General features: G+C 38.6%; 1 protein-coding gene across 6 annotated transcripts in view; it reads right to left on the bottom strand.

The window, feature by feature from the left end:
* The window catches only part of RNF152 (ring finger protein 152), a 56,926-nt gene that overhangs the window by 21,473 nt on the left and 22,871 nt on the right, over positions 1-12,582 (bottom strand). The window contains exon 1 of one of the 6 annotated variants that reach the window (XM_083361176.1): positions 507-767. The exons of the other annotated variants lie outside the window; for them this stretch is intronic. The gene's annotated coding sequence lies outside the window, so the exon portion shown is untranslated. Of the gene's footprint in view, positions 1-506; positions 768-12,582 lie in introns of those variants that run through there. 6 annotated transcript variants of the gene reach the window in all.

A 12,582-nucleotide genomic window follows, 5' to 3' on the forward strand; every position in this document is an offset into this window, starting at 1 on the left:
GAGACTTCTGGGATATTTCATCAATCTAGCTATTCTGGGATGACCAGCAATTTTCAGGAAACCAGTATTCGAAACAGAAACAGTTTGCAGTACTCAGATAAAACAGGATTGTTTCAGAGTAGGACCATTTCCTGAACATCACTTCTAGCAGCTTGGTACTTTGAGAAAACCGTTGAGGAACACAGATAGTCCTCGACTTACAACAGTTCATTTCGTGACCGTTGAAAGTTACAACAGCACTGGAAAAAGTGACGTATGACCGTTTTTCAGATATACCGAGCCTTGCAGCATCCCCCATGGTCACATCATCAAAATTCAGACATTTGGCAACTGACTCGTATTTATGACGATTGCAGGGTCCCGGGGTCATGTATGCTCCTTTCGCGAACTTTTGACAGGAAAAGTCAACAGGGCAGCAAGTTTCACTTAACAACCATGCTACCAACTTAACCAATGCAGTGGTTCACTTAACCACAGGAATGGTCATAAAATGAGGCAAAACTTACTTAATAAATGTTTCACTTAGCAACAGAAATGTTGGGCTGTAATATATCGAGGACTACCTGGAGATGGAACAGTGGGATTGGGAGGGGAGATCTGTTTTGCAGATACTGACAACAACAGTAAACTAGACATTCTCAGATCAGATGTTCTGAACAAGATCTCCCAATTACCAGAACTAACGCCAAAGAATCTTAGATAACATCAGGGAGGGAGGATTTGCTGACAAGTACATTCCTTTGCTTTCATTTTATACTGAATTTTTAAAAGACCTACACACGATAACTGAATGGAAACTGAATTTAGTAAGAATTCATTTATTGCAGAAAGCACTGGAATAAATGAATAGTTTTCATTTCATTCATTTCATTTATTTTTTGCTGCCAAAAAGGGCTGACACTTAATGAAAACTGTAGGAGAGAACTATGCAGAATTATCTTTTATTATATCTTCTTTCACTCTTGCAGCAATCATAATAATGGTCAGAGCAGGTCTGTGCTGCACTTTTTTTACAATGAGCCAAAGGGTAATAATAATGTTTAAAAGTTACACTAGTATATAAGCCTAATTCATATAGGTAAATTTGTAATCACTGAATTGCTTGTAAAGAAGTGTTAACCCTCTTGCAAACATATAGCTATAGTACTTGATCATATAAAGTCTGTCGATAAGAATTAGTAAGGTAAAGGTTCCCCCGCACGTGCATGCTAGTCGTTTCTGACTCTAGGGGCCGGTGCTCATCTCCGTTTCAAAGCCGAAGAGCCAGCACTTGTCCAAGGATGTCTCCGTGGTCATGTGGTTGGCATGACTAGATGCCAAAGGCGCACGGAATGATGTTACCTTCCCACCATAGTGGTCCTTATTTTTCTACTTGCATTTTTACGTGCTTTCGAACTGCTAGGTTGGCAGAAGCTGGGACGAGTAACAGGCGCTCACTCTGTTACGCAGCACCCGGGATTCGACCCGCCAAACTGCCGACCTTCTGATTGACAAGCTCAGCGTCCTAACCCACTGAGCCACCGCGTCCCTATGTTGATAAGAATTATTAGGCTACCCAAAAAAATTAACTAGCACAATGATCACTCTTTCTTTTAGTCTTTTATGATATGTCTGTGCTCTAAAGATGTTTGTAGATGAGAAGTTTAACCTGCTCCCAGATCACCTCTATATTCCTCTAGTCTAGTGTCATACTTTTTTACTCTTTGGCAGCTGAGACAATGCTCTGCTGAAGAATTAATTTTCAGTTGCAAAGGCTGAAAAAATCTGCAAATCTTGGGGCAAGCTTTCCCCAATGGAGCTATGAAGGGATTTTTGCCTCACTCCTCCTGGTTCCTCAGCTTTGGCCATTCTAATAGATCTTCTAAGAAGAATGCTGGCTTCATCCTTTCACATCAACCTCTTGGTTGTCAGGTGGAGCAAAAGAGTGAAAGTGACAGAATTCTTCGTTTTTCCCCAATTTTCCATGGGGTACCTGCTGCTTATCTTCCCTTCCTTGCCTCTTTTGTATCAGCTAGGGTTGAGAATTTTGTTGTTGAAGAAACTATGGTCGCTTCAGGTTCTCAGCATTTTTAAGTCAGCAAATGTGAAGATGGTCGAGAGTTAATTTTAAACCTGTTTCAGAGAGATTTGACATTAAAAATAGCATGTAAGAAATATAAAAGCAATTCTTCCCAATTTTTGGAAGACAGCATGAAACCAAATGAAACGATGGGCAACATGTTGTAATCTATCATACTTTATATTCCGCCTTCAGTAAGATAGAAAGACTGAAGCTTCCTCAACCAAAACAAGGTTAATCTTATTTCAAGTATTAGTGGGAACACATACTTCTGCACATGTATTTTAGACATCTAAATTACATATAGGGATTTTAAAAAGCATATGCTCTTTGCTGAAGCATTGAGTCACAATTACCGTTAGCAGGGTAAGAAGGGAAAGGACATAAGTACACAAGTTTTTTTCCCTATAGAAGTGCAATGAAATTCTCAAAACTGAGTGATGCCTCTCAAGTCAGATATCCATAGCTCCATTGCCTCAGATTGTTTGTCTATATGGGTTTATCCATAAGTTAGAGAACATACACATTATATTGCAAGTCATTCTTCTTTCCCTTATCCTCTGGAGTATAACTTTAATCAACTTTAAACCACTTTGATTCAAGAATCTAATTGTGGCTGACAATGTCTGGATCAGTTTTGTTTTGAAGTTCAGCCATAAACTAGTGTGCAAGCAAAATAGGTTTTCCTACTGTTACTGTAAGCAATTATATAAATGCTGGGAAAAGATTCGCCTACACTATCAACTGAAATGACCTAACTTAAATTACAAGAATTCTTTCTTCTTCAGCATAATTGCTTTATCTAGCTCTATTCACATTAAAATTGTTTCTTATTCTTTGATAATAAACTATTATTACTACACTATGCCTTAAGAACTGCTAACCAAGCTAAGAACATCATATGTATTCTAAAACAAATTTCTAAAAAGTAGAGCATTGGGATCCTTAAAATAAAATAAAAATGTCAAATGGTTAGAAAGCTACATCAAGGAACTTAATAACCTAAGAAAAACTGCATTCAGAAAATAATTTCCACCAACCTGCAGATGGAACAAAAATAGTTTCTGAAAAAGTTTACAGAGTGGCAAGGCAAGTCATTGGATGACGATTGGGTATCTGTATCACTGTTAGCTGTAGGAAATGGTTATAGAGGGACTTTGCTTTCTATTCTAAAAAAAACCTTTTTTAGTTTTAGTTTTAACTCTAAAAAATCTTTTTTAAAAAATGAGCCATTTAATCCATCTTCTGCTTGCAAAGAAAAATATTCCTTTACCCATTTTTACAAGTTGGGAGATTAAAACCAAATAGGATTTTCCAATCTAAGAGCAGATGGAAAGAAAATTAGATTTAACAGAGCAGGTTCCCAAGGAATTCAATCTGGAATGATGCTAAGCAACTCTATCTCCTATAATGTGAACAAGAAAGCAATAGAATATTTTATCCAATTCAGATCCCTCTTTCCCCAAAAATGAGGGAAGATTATTAGGTTTTATGCACGTTCTTTCATGTTTTCATATTTAGACAGCTGGATCTTAGAAAAGACAGGATCAAGACTGAAGGAAAAATATCACCCTTAATTTTAATAGAGGACTAACACAACCCTGTGACACACTGGGTCAGGGGTAGGCAACCTTGGCTCTTTGATGACTCGTGGACTTCAACTCCCAGAATTCCTGAGCCAGCCTGGCTCAGCATGGAAACCTCTCCCTTTTCCCTCAGCGTGGCTGGCTCAGGAATTCTGGGAGTTGAAGTCCACGAGTCATAAAAGAGCCAAGGTTGCCTACTGGGTCATCCTTTGACAAGAAAGTAGTGCAGTCTGATGTGATCAGAATGAATATTAAATTTTAGATTTTTTTTATTTAATCCCATTTATATCCCGCCCTTCTCCGAAGACTCAGGGCGGCTTACAATCTAAAGCACAAATCAATGTGCTTAGCAATAGCCTTCATTCTATGTATATGCCTGCTTATTAGGGCTTTCGGGGCCCCCAAGCGGCATTATTACAAAGTCAGCTTATTGCCCCCAACAATCTGGGTCCTCATTTTACCTACCTCGGAAGGATGGAAGGCTGAGTCAATCTTGAGCCTGATGGGACGCGAACCTGCACTAATTGCAGGCAGCTGGTGTTACTTAAGGAGGCATTAGCCCACTGCTCCACCAGTTATGGGTCCCAGATTTTTTTACACATTCTTTAAAGTTAGCGGATTTTAGGTACCTTAAGTCAAAAACCGTTGCAGTATAATGCATCATTTAGGCTATCTTGAGATTAAAAACAGATAAATACAATGAGAGTCTGAGTAAATTATAGACAGATGATATTGATTCCCATCCCAGAGAGATATGTATCTGTACTTTCTTCTATTTGATGAGCAGGGTCACAAAATAAAATGAGTTCAAATTTTAAAATCTACTGGATTGCCAATTTTCCCTGAACTTTTATACTTTTCTCATCGGTCAGCTTTGAAAGCATATTAATACAATGGCTGATCCCTTCTATTCCCATGGAGTTAGACTGTCTGAAGTTCTTTACCAAAGTCATTCAAAATCCCTGAAAGTAACAAGGTAAAAGGTAAAGGTAAAGGTTCCCCCGCACATGCGTGCTAGTCATTTCCTACTCTAGGGGCCGGTGCTCATCTCCATTTCAAAGCCGAAGAGCCAGCGCTTGTCCACGTCTACCTTCCCATCGTAGTGTCCCTATTTTTCTACTTGCATTTTTACGTGCTTTCGAACTGCTAGGTTGGCAGAAGCTGGGACAAGTAACAGGCGCTCACTCTGTTACGTGGCACTCGGGATTTGACCCACCAAACTGCCGACCTTCTGATCGACAAGCTCAGCGTCCTAACCCACTGAGCCACCGCGTCCCTGAAAGTAACAAAGAAAGTATTAAAATCTCAACTTCATAAGTTTGTTTTGCAAAACTAATGACGTGCATAGGAATATGGTATATAAACCCAATGCCTATTATATAGAAATGTGACCATCAATATCGGATTCCAGAAAAATACTGCAACTTGTTCCTCCTGTTTTTTCCAAATCACTGTTTTATCTGAGCAAAACCTCAAATTCCAAAATATCACCACTACAGTTCATAAACTGCATTTCAAGAAAGTTATGTAACAGTAGTATGTTTTTACACATCGTAATTTGATTAGGATAAATACATACAAATCTTTACATTAAATAAATTCACATGGAACTGTATTTTTCAGGCAAAATCTTAACACTTGTTTATCCAGAAGTAAGTAACTGAATTCAATTGGTTAACACAGAGGTGTCAAACTGCTGGCCCACGGCCGGATGTGTCACACGAAAGCTGTGCCCACCTCAGCTCCGACAAGGGGGGAAAGTCACGATACGTTGTGATACATCATGTGACGCGGCAAGTTTGACACCCCTGGGTTAACACATGTTGAGAAATAGAGTACTTTAAACACGGTTCATATGACTAAACCAAAAACAACTCACACTCAGACCTACAGAGTTGTTTTTGGACAACTCCTGATTTGTTTTCTTGTTTTTTTTAGCCCCGCCTCTGTGAAATGTTTAAAAACCTAGATGGGACAGAAAAACAAATGAAGAATGAACCAAACCCCACAAATAAAGCATGTGTAATAATTCAGACATAATCCTAAACTGCATTTGCAATCAAATAACCAGAAAATAATGTTGGATATAAACTCTTGTTCAGAGATCTAAAGCAAATCTTGTTTAGAGATCTAAAGTAAATCTAAAGCAAGTCATGACTCCTACTGCATATGATAGCAAGCCAAAATAAAGGAGCTATTGTTGTGTTGTGGTACAGCAATTTTCTCTCTGGAAATTATGCATATTTATTCAAGATTGAAATCAATAAACCAAAAAAAGATGAAATGTAGGTGGAATATAAGCATGATTAACTTTCTTTAGTCCGGAATATGTGTTTTATTATACTCTTCTTAAATGACATGTATATTATTTTGCATATTCTGAAGTGTTTGTAGTGTTTCAACTTGTAGAATGAAAACCAGTTGAACTAGATCAATGAACATTTTTGTTTAATCTGAAGAAACCAAATCTTAATAGATTACATTCTAACATTATTTTAGGTCTGATGGAGAGTTTATAAAACAACCCTAGTAACACTAAAGAGAGATCTTTTTGTTGCACTGCAAATTCAAACTTCATGCAGAAAGGCAGCTACAGATGTGTTTTAGTAATATGCAAATACATTTATATTTAATTACCTAATTTATCACTGATTAACCAACCAGAATGAGGCAGATTAGTCATTAATTAAGATTTGTAGCAGCCTAGTCCCAAATAGTCCAAACTCTGGGGAAAAAATAGCCTGCCTAACAGATTCAACATTGGAAGTTAGTGACCATTCAAAGTTACAATGGCACTGGAAAAAGTGACTTATGACCATTTTTCACACTTATGACCGTTGCCGCATCCCCATGGTCATGTGTTCAAAATTTAGATGTTTGGCAACTGACTCATATTTATGACGGATGCAGTGTCCCAGGATCATGTAATCATCTTTTGCGACCTTGGGACGAGCAAAGTCAATGGGGAGGCCAGATTCACTTAACAACCACATTACTAACTTAACTGCAATGATTCACTTAACAACTGTGACAAGTTAGGTCATAAAATGGGGCAAAACACACTTAACAAACGTCTCACTTAGCCACAGAAATTTGGGGCTCCATTGTAGTTGTACGTTGAGGACTACTTGTAGTTCAACAACCGCAAACCTCTAAGATTACGCCCACATCTGTGAGAAACACAACCTGACCTTCGCCAAATGTCAGGTTAGAAGTAGCTGCATTTCCAATCACAGAACTTGACTTGCAGGCAGCCTTACAGACCAGAGTGGTAGCCTATCATTATTCTCTCTAATATGATTGCAGGTAGTCCTCGACTTGTCACAGTTCATTTAGTGACCTTTCAAAGTTGCAAAGGTGCAGACTTTTGACCCTTTTCCAAAGTGGCAACTTTTGCGGCATCCCCATAATCATGTGATCAAAATTTGAATGCTTGGGAATTGGTTCGTATTTATGACCGTTGCTGTGTCCCAAGGTCATGCGATCCCCTTTTGCGACCTTCTGACAAGCAAACTCAAAGGGGAAGCCAGATTCACTTAACAACCGTGTTACTAACTTCATGACGGCAGTGATTCACTTAACAGCTGTGGCAAGAAAAGCCGTAAAATGAGGCAAAACTCACTTAACAACTGTCTTGCTCAGAAATGGAAATTTTTGGACTCAATTATGATCATAAGAGGAGGACTACCTATACCACTGTATGTCTCTCCTAGAGTCCAAGCAGTACAGGTAGTCCTCCATTTACAACCAGTTTTAAAATCCACTGTATTTTCTCAGAGCAAGAGATAGGCCTTTAAAGATACAGATGAATATTAAGGAAGGCCTAAGAAGGTTTGTTTTCTGTTCTCTCATCTGCATCTTTAAAAACCTACTTCTTACTCTGAAATTGAAGTCCACAAGTCAGAAAAGAGCCAAGGTTCCCCACCCCTGGACTATTTTTTGGTGACAAGATGGAAGTGGTTTGCCATCCAAGCTAGGTGTGTATATCTGTTTGTTTGTATGGACCAGGGGTCAGCAACCTGAAACAGTGAAAGAGCCACTCGGAACCAGTTCCCTCACAAAAGGAAAAACTGGGAGCCACAAAAAATGTGTGCACATGCACGTACATGCGCGCATGCGCAGAACAGGGTTTGACTGAAGAGTGGAGCCAAGGCGAGATATGCACCTATCATGCATATTTGAATTGATTGGTTGAACTTTTTTGGTCCTACTTTTTTTTTTTGGACTGCACATGGCAGAGGACTGGGAGCCGCAGGAGATGGCTGAAAGAGCCACATGCGGCTCCGGAGCCGCGGGTTGCAGACCTGTGGTATAGACTCTAGCACAGCTCCTCTGAGGGGCTGTATTATCCAAGAACTAACCAAACTTGATCCTACTTGTTTTTTACATCAGCCAAGGTCAGCAACTATAGCTACCTGTTGAGGAAAACTTTAAACACCTGTGAGCCAAATGACTATGATTAACATTGTAGAGAAACTGAAGTTATACTATCTATATATCTACATGATCCCCAAAAAGGAAATGTTTATTTTCCTATTCCAGAAATAAAGGAAGTGCACTCTCATTGGTGTAAAAACCTATTATTGGAAAAAAATGCATATTATTTGGTAAGCTACAGATGGCAGTACAAGCAGTTTTTTTCCTGAAAGAAAACCAAACGTTTGCAAAAAAAAGCAAGCACCTCTCAAGGTATTATCTCAAGCGCCTCTCAAAATTCATTAACATGAATTTTGAATTATATTCCTACAGACAACAGAACTTCCTTTTGCTTAAAATGAATGCCTCAGGAACTTTTTCCATTTTTACTTAACTCTAGCTTTACACCTTCAGGTAAGATTTCCTTTGGATCAAACTAGATTACTGGTGACTTCATAAAAATGTCTATGAAGGGTTTTTTGCAATTGTTTATAAGTAGTTTGCCATTTCCCCTTAGCATCTTAAATTTGCTAAGGTTGAGAAACACTGTTGAGGAGAAATACAGCTTCTTGTTTATTCTAGCCTTACTCATGTAGTTTAAACTTTTCTTTAAAATGAATTTCCAAGATTTTCTACAATCTTCCTTACACTTGAAAATTGATTATCTCCTTATAATTACACCCAAAAAATATGCATTATGGAACTAATAGAAATGATTTGGAAGAAAGGCAACACCAGGAAAAAGGCAAATCAGGCAATTGGAAGTATACTATTTTAAATAAGTTAAAGTGAAATAATATATTATATACAATACTCAGAAATAAATGCCTGGGTGCAAAACATAGTTCTGCCTTGAAACAGTGAGGGGGGGGGGGGAAAGAGAAAATAGACGTTTGTACTTCCCGAATTTACTCAAAGTTAAAATAAATACATAAAATAGTATAAGTCTTAACCCAGGAAGAATTGGTTGGCAGTGCTTACAGGAAGTAGGTGTGGTAAATGTGGTGCATGTTAAGCCATCCAGAAGCGGAAGCTGAGCAAAACAGGTTTCCTTGACCAAAAGAATAAGCTCTCCAACAGTGCTCAGCTGCAGCATTAGCTAAAAGATCATGCCAGATTTATATACAAGCATCTTTGACTGTATAAGGAAGGAAAGTGGCACTAGCATTTATTCATTTACTTAAGCAATAAGTAAATGCCCCTAAACCAGGAGTGGGGAATGGAATGGAATGGAATGGAATGGAATGGAATGGAATGGAATGGAACAGAATACTTTAATTGCCAAGCGTGATTGGAGACACAAGAAATTTGTCTCCGATGCATAAGCTCTCAGTGTACATACAAACAACAATATAATATAATCAGTGTACATACAAACAACAAGGTAACATAATCTTAAAATACCAATAGGAGAAGGTAGTAGAAAAGATGAGAAGGATAATAATACAGCCATACTACATGGGTAGTATCCTTAGACATAAGATAGTACTGTGGTAATACTAGTAGTACTGTGGGAACCAAATGTTTTCAGAATTACTTCAGCCCTAGCCAGTATACCCCAGAAATAACATCTATAAAATTATAACAAATGAAATAGTATAAACCAGCTTCTGCTGAACAGACTAATAATGATTTAACTTTGGATAGTAGAATGGGGTACACTCAAAATTCCTATTTTGTTCCACCTAAAATGATTCCACCTCTTTATAAGCAATTCAGTGCAGGAAGAACTGATGCTGCAAGTTGCGTGCACTAATGTTTTACACTGCAAACATTATAATGCATATGCATTGTACATACACATAAAAACACATAAATATGTAAGTTTAAAGCAGATTTGCTGCTTTAATGAAGTACTCATTAGCATCAAGTCCAACAAACTAAAAATATTTCAAACTTTAAGTTACAAAACATTTACACATTTTGACTAATTTTTTGAATTAATTTTCATTAATCATTTCTCAGCTTTTCAAAGTAAATTAATTGATGGGCCAAGGGATTTTGGAAAGTTGTCAATAGGAGCATTTATGCAAATGTGCTGCTTCTCCTAAGGTGGATGAAATCAACTCAGTTTTTAGATCTTAGGGACAGGAGGTAACAGCACTGAGGCATTTTGCATACTGGCTTAATTGTACTGTATGTGACATTTTTGTGATGCTGTTTGCCTATGTTCAAACCATTTCAACTACTATTAGTGTAACTGCCATTAATAATGTGCGATATATTTGAAAAATGAAGAAGATGGGATTCTATACCAGGGGTCTTCAAACATGGCCCTTTTATGACTTGTGGACTTCAGCTCCCAGAATTCCTCAGCCAGGCAAGTTTGAAGATGCCTGTTCTATACAGACCAAAAAGGCACAGTTTGTATCAGGTGAACTTACACAGCATGTGAATGACTTCAAAGAAGGCACAACAAAGTATGTGAAGACATAGTTTTTTCCCAACGAAGAATGGCTCCACAAACATCAGAGAACACAGTGAGGCAACAATTGTCTATAAAACAGTACCAGGAGGTATGAGAATGACTGCCAAGACGATTCAAGCCATATATTGATTGGTATGCATATAAATATATGGAAAGTGTAGTCAACCACACAGAACAATGGTATATGCATAGAGGGTCTTTCAAACATAACCTGGCCATCCAGACTTTAAGAGAGTAGTTATGCATATATACCTGAATGAGAGGTGCTTTTGTTCCAAGAGTGAACAATTAAGATTGTAATTGCATTTGTTTGGCCAGAACTGAAGAAGCTTCAGTTGAGGAGATGAGAAGTGAAAAATCCAGTTGCCTTTTGCCTTTTGAACAAGCATCTTTGGGACAACCATGACCTGGATGACTGAGAATCTCCATAGACACAAGATATGGGGGTGATCTCCAACTTGAATGGCTTGTATAAATTCATTTGGACAAGTCTATCAAAGACCATTAATACCGAAGAATCATTGTTACTTCCATGCTTCCAAATACCAGTTGCAAAGCAACCATAGGGAGAGAGGAGTAAGCCTCCATCTCCTGCTTGGGAGCCCTCCCGAGGCAATTTGTTGGCCATTGTAATAATTCTGTTAAAACAAGAGGTATGGGAAAACTACATCTGTCCAGATACTACTGAACTATTACTTCCCATTTCCACTACTATGCTCGACCTACCCAGACCCGCAACCTTTTGGGCACCAAGGACCGGTTCCGTGGAGAAAGATTTTTCCATGGACCAGAAAGGGCATGGTTTCATGTGCTGCCGGCATCCAGCAGATGGGGTTTCACTTGTTTGCGTGGCCCAGTTATTAGTATTCCACGGACCGGTGCCAGTCCACGGACTGGAGGTTGGGGACCCCTGCTGTAGTCTGTAACCAGGTTTTACAATTGGTGAAAGAAGTCACCAATCGCGGTCCAACCAATACAGAAAGAAAAAAAAATTGTTTTTAATGTAGATTTTAAAGCTCAGTTGTTGTGCTCTGACCAAAATATTCCACAGTCTTCTGCGGAGTACTTATACATGCAACAGCTTCAGAATCTAACACTAGCCCACACCCTAAAAAGTGGGCATCATAGAAAACATTTTTCTGTCTTCCCATTTTACATCAGAATCACTCCAACCATCTGAAAAAATAACTATTTAATTTAAAAGAGCTTCCCTCCTTGAACTCAACAGGCATGCCTCTCATAACTAGCCATTGCCAATACTTTCCTTCTCAAAGCCTGCTTCCATTTTTTCCCCTCATTTCCAAACAAGTTTTCCATTCTCCTAGTCAGTATTCATTACTCTCTATGTACCTAGTCTTCAATGGATTGTTTTATCTACACCCACCCACTCCTGCTGGTACCTCTGTCTTTGTCAGGACCCACCCCAAACCACGTCTTAGGAAGACAAAAACTCTTGGAGTCAGGATTTTAGTCCAAAAGAAATCTTTACTATGACGTGCTCGGTTGTAGGAAATGAGACAGGGCTTAATATTTCCACGATGTAAACCCTTATAAAGAGTTCCCGGTTTAACCCCCCTTAATCCCCATTTGGTCAGTCCCCCCCCATCCTTCCTCTCGTATCATCCATCTCGTGGGAAAGAGGAAGTTAGGACCCTTTTGTTTATTGCTGACAAAAACCCAGATGCTAACCCCCCCTTTTGTTTTCCCAGTTCAAAAGGCTTCTCCTTTCCTTTGAAATGCCTATTGCCGGTTCAATACACATCTATCCTCTTCTCTTCGGGAGATGACAGAATCCATGGGATATGTTTGAAACATTCCATTTATGAATATGATATAAATGGATTCTGACAGTCCGCTCTCCTTAGAAGAAAGGTGTGTCCATCTGTAGGGGGAGAAAAGAAAAGAGAAGAAAAAATAACATGTGTAAATGTTAACTCGGTTTGTTTGGATATTCTGTATGAAATCTCTTAAGCAGCTTTGGTGCTTTAACGTGGTGTTTGCTGACCCATTCATTTTCTGAGGAGGGGAGGTGTTTCCAAGCCACTAGATATTGAGTTGTTCCATGATGTCTCCTGGAATCCAGAATTTCCTTC

The sequence above is a fragment of the Vipera ursinii genome, assembly GCF_947247035.1.
Source record: "Vipera ursinii genome assembly, chromosome: 3".
Lineage (NCBI taxonomy): Eukaryota > Metazoa > Chordata > Lepidosauria > Squamata > Viperidae > Vipera > Vipera ursinii.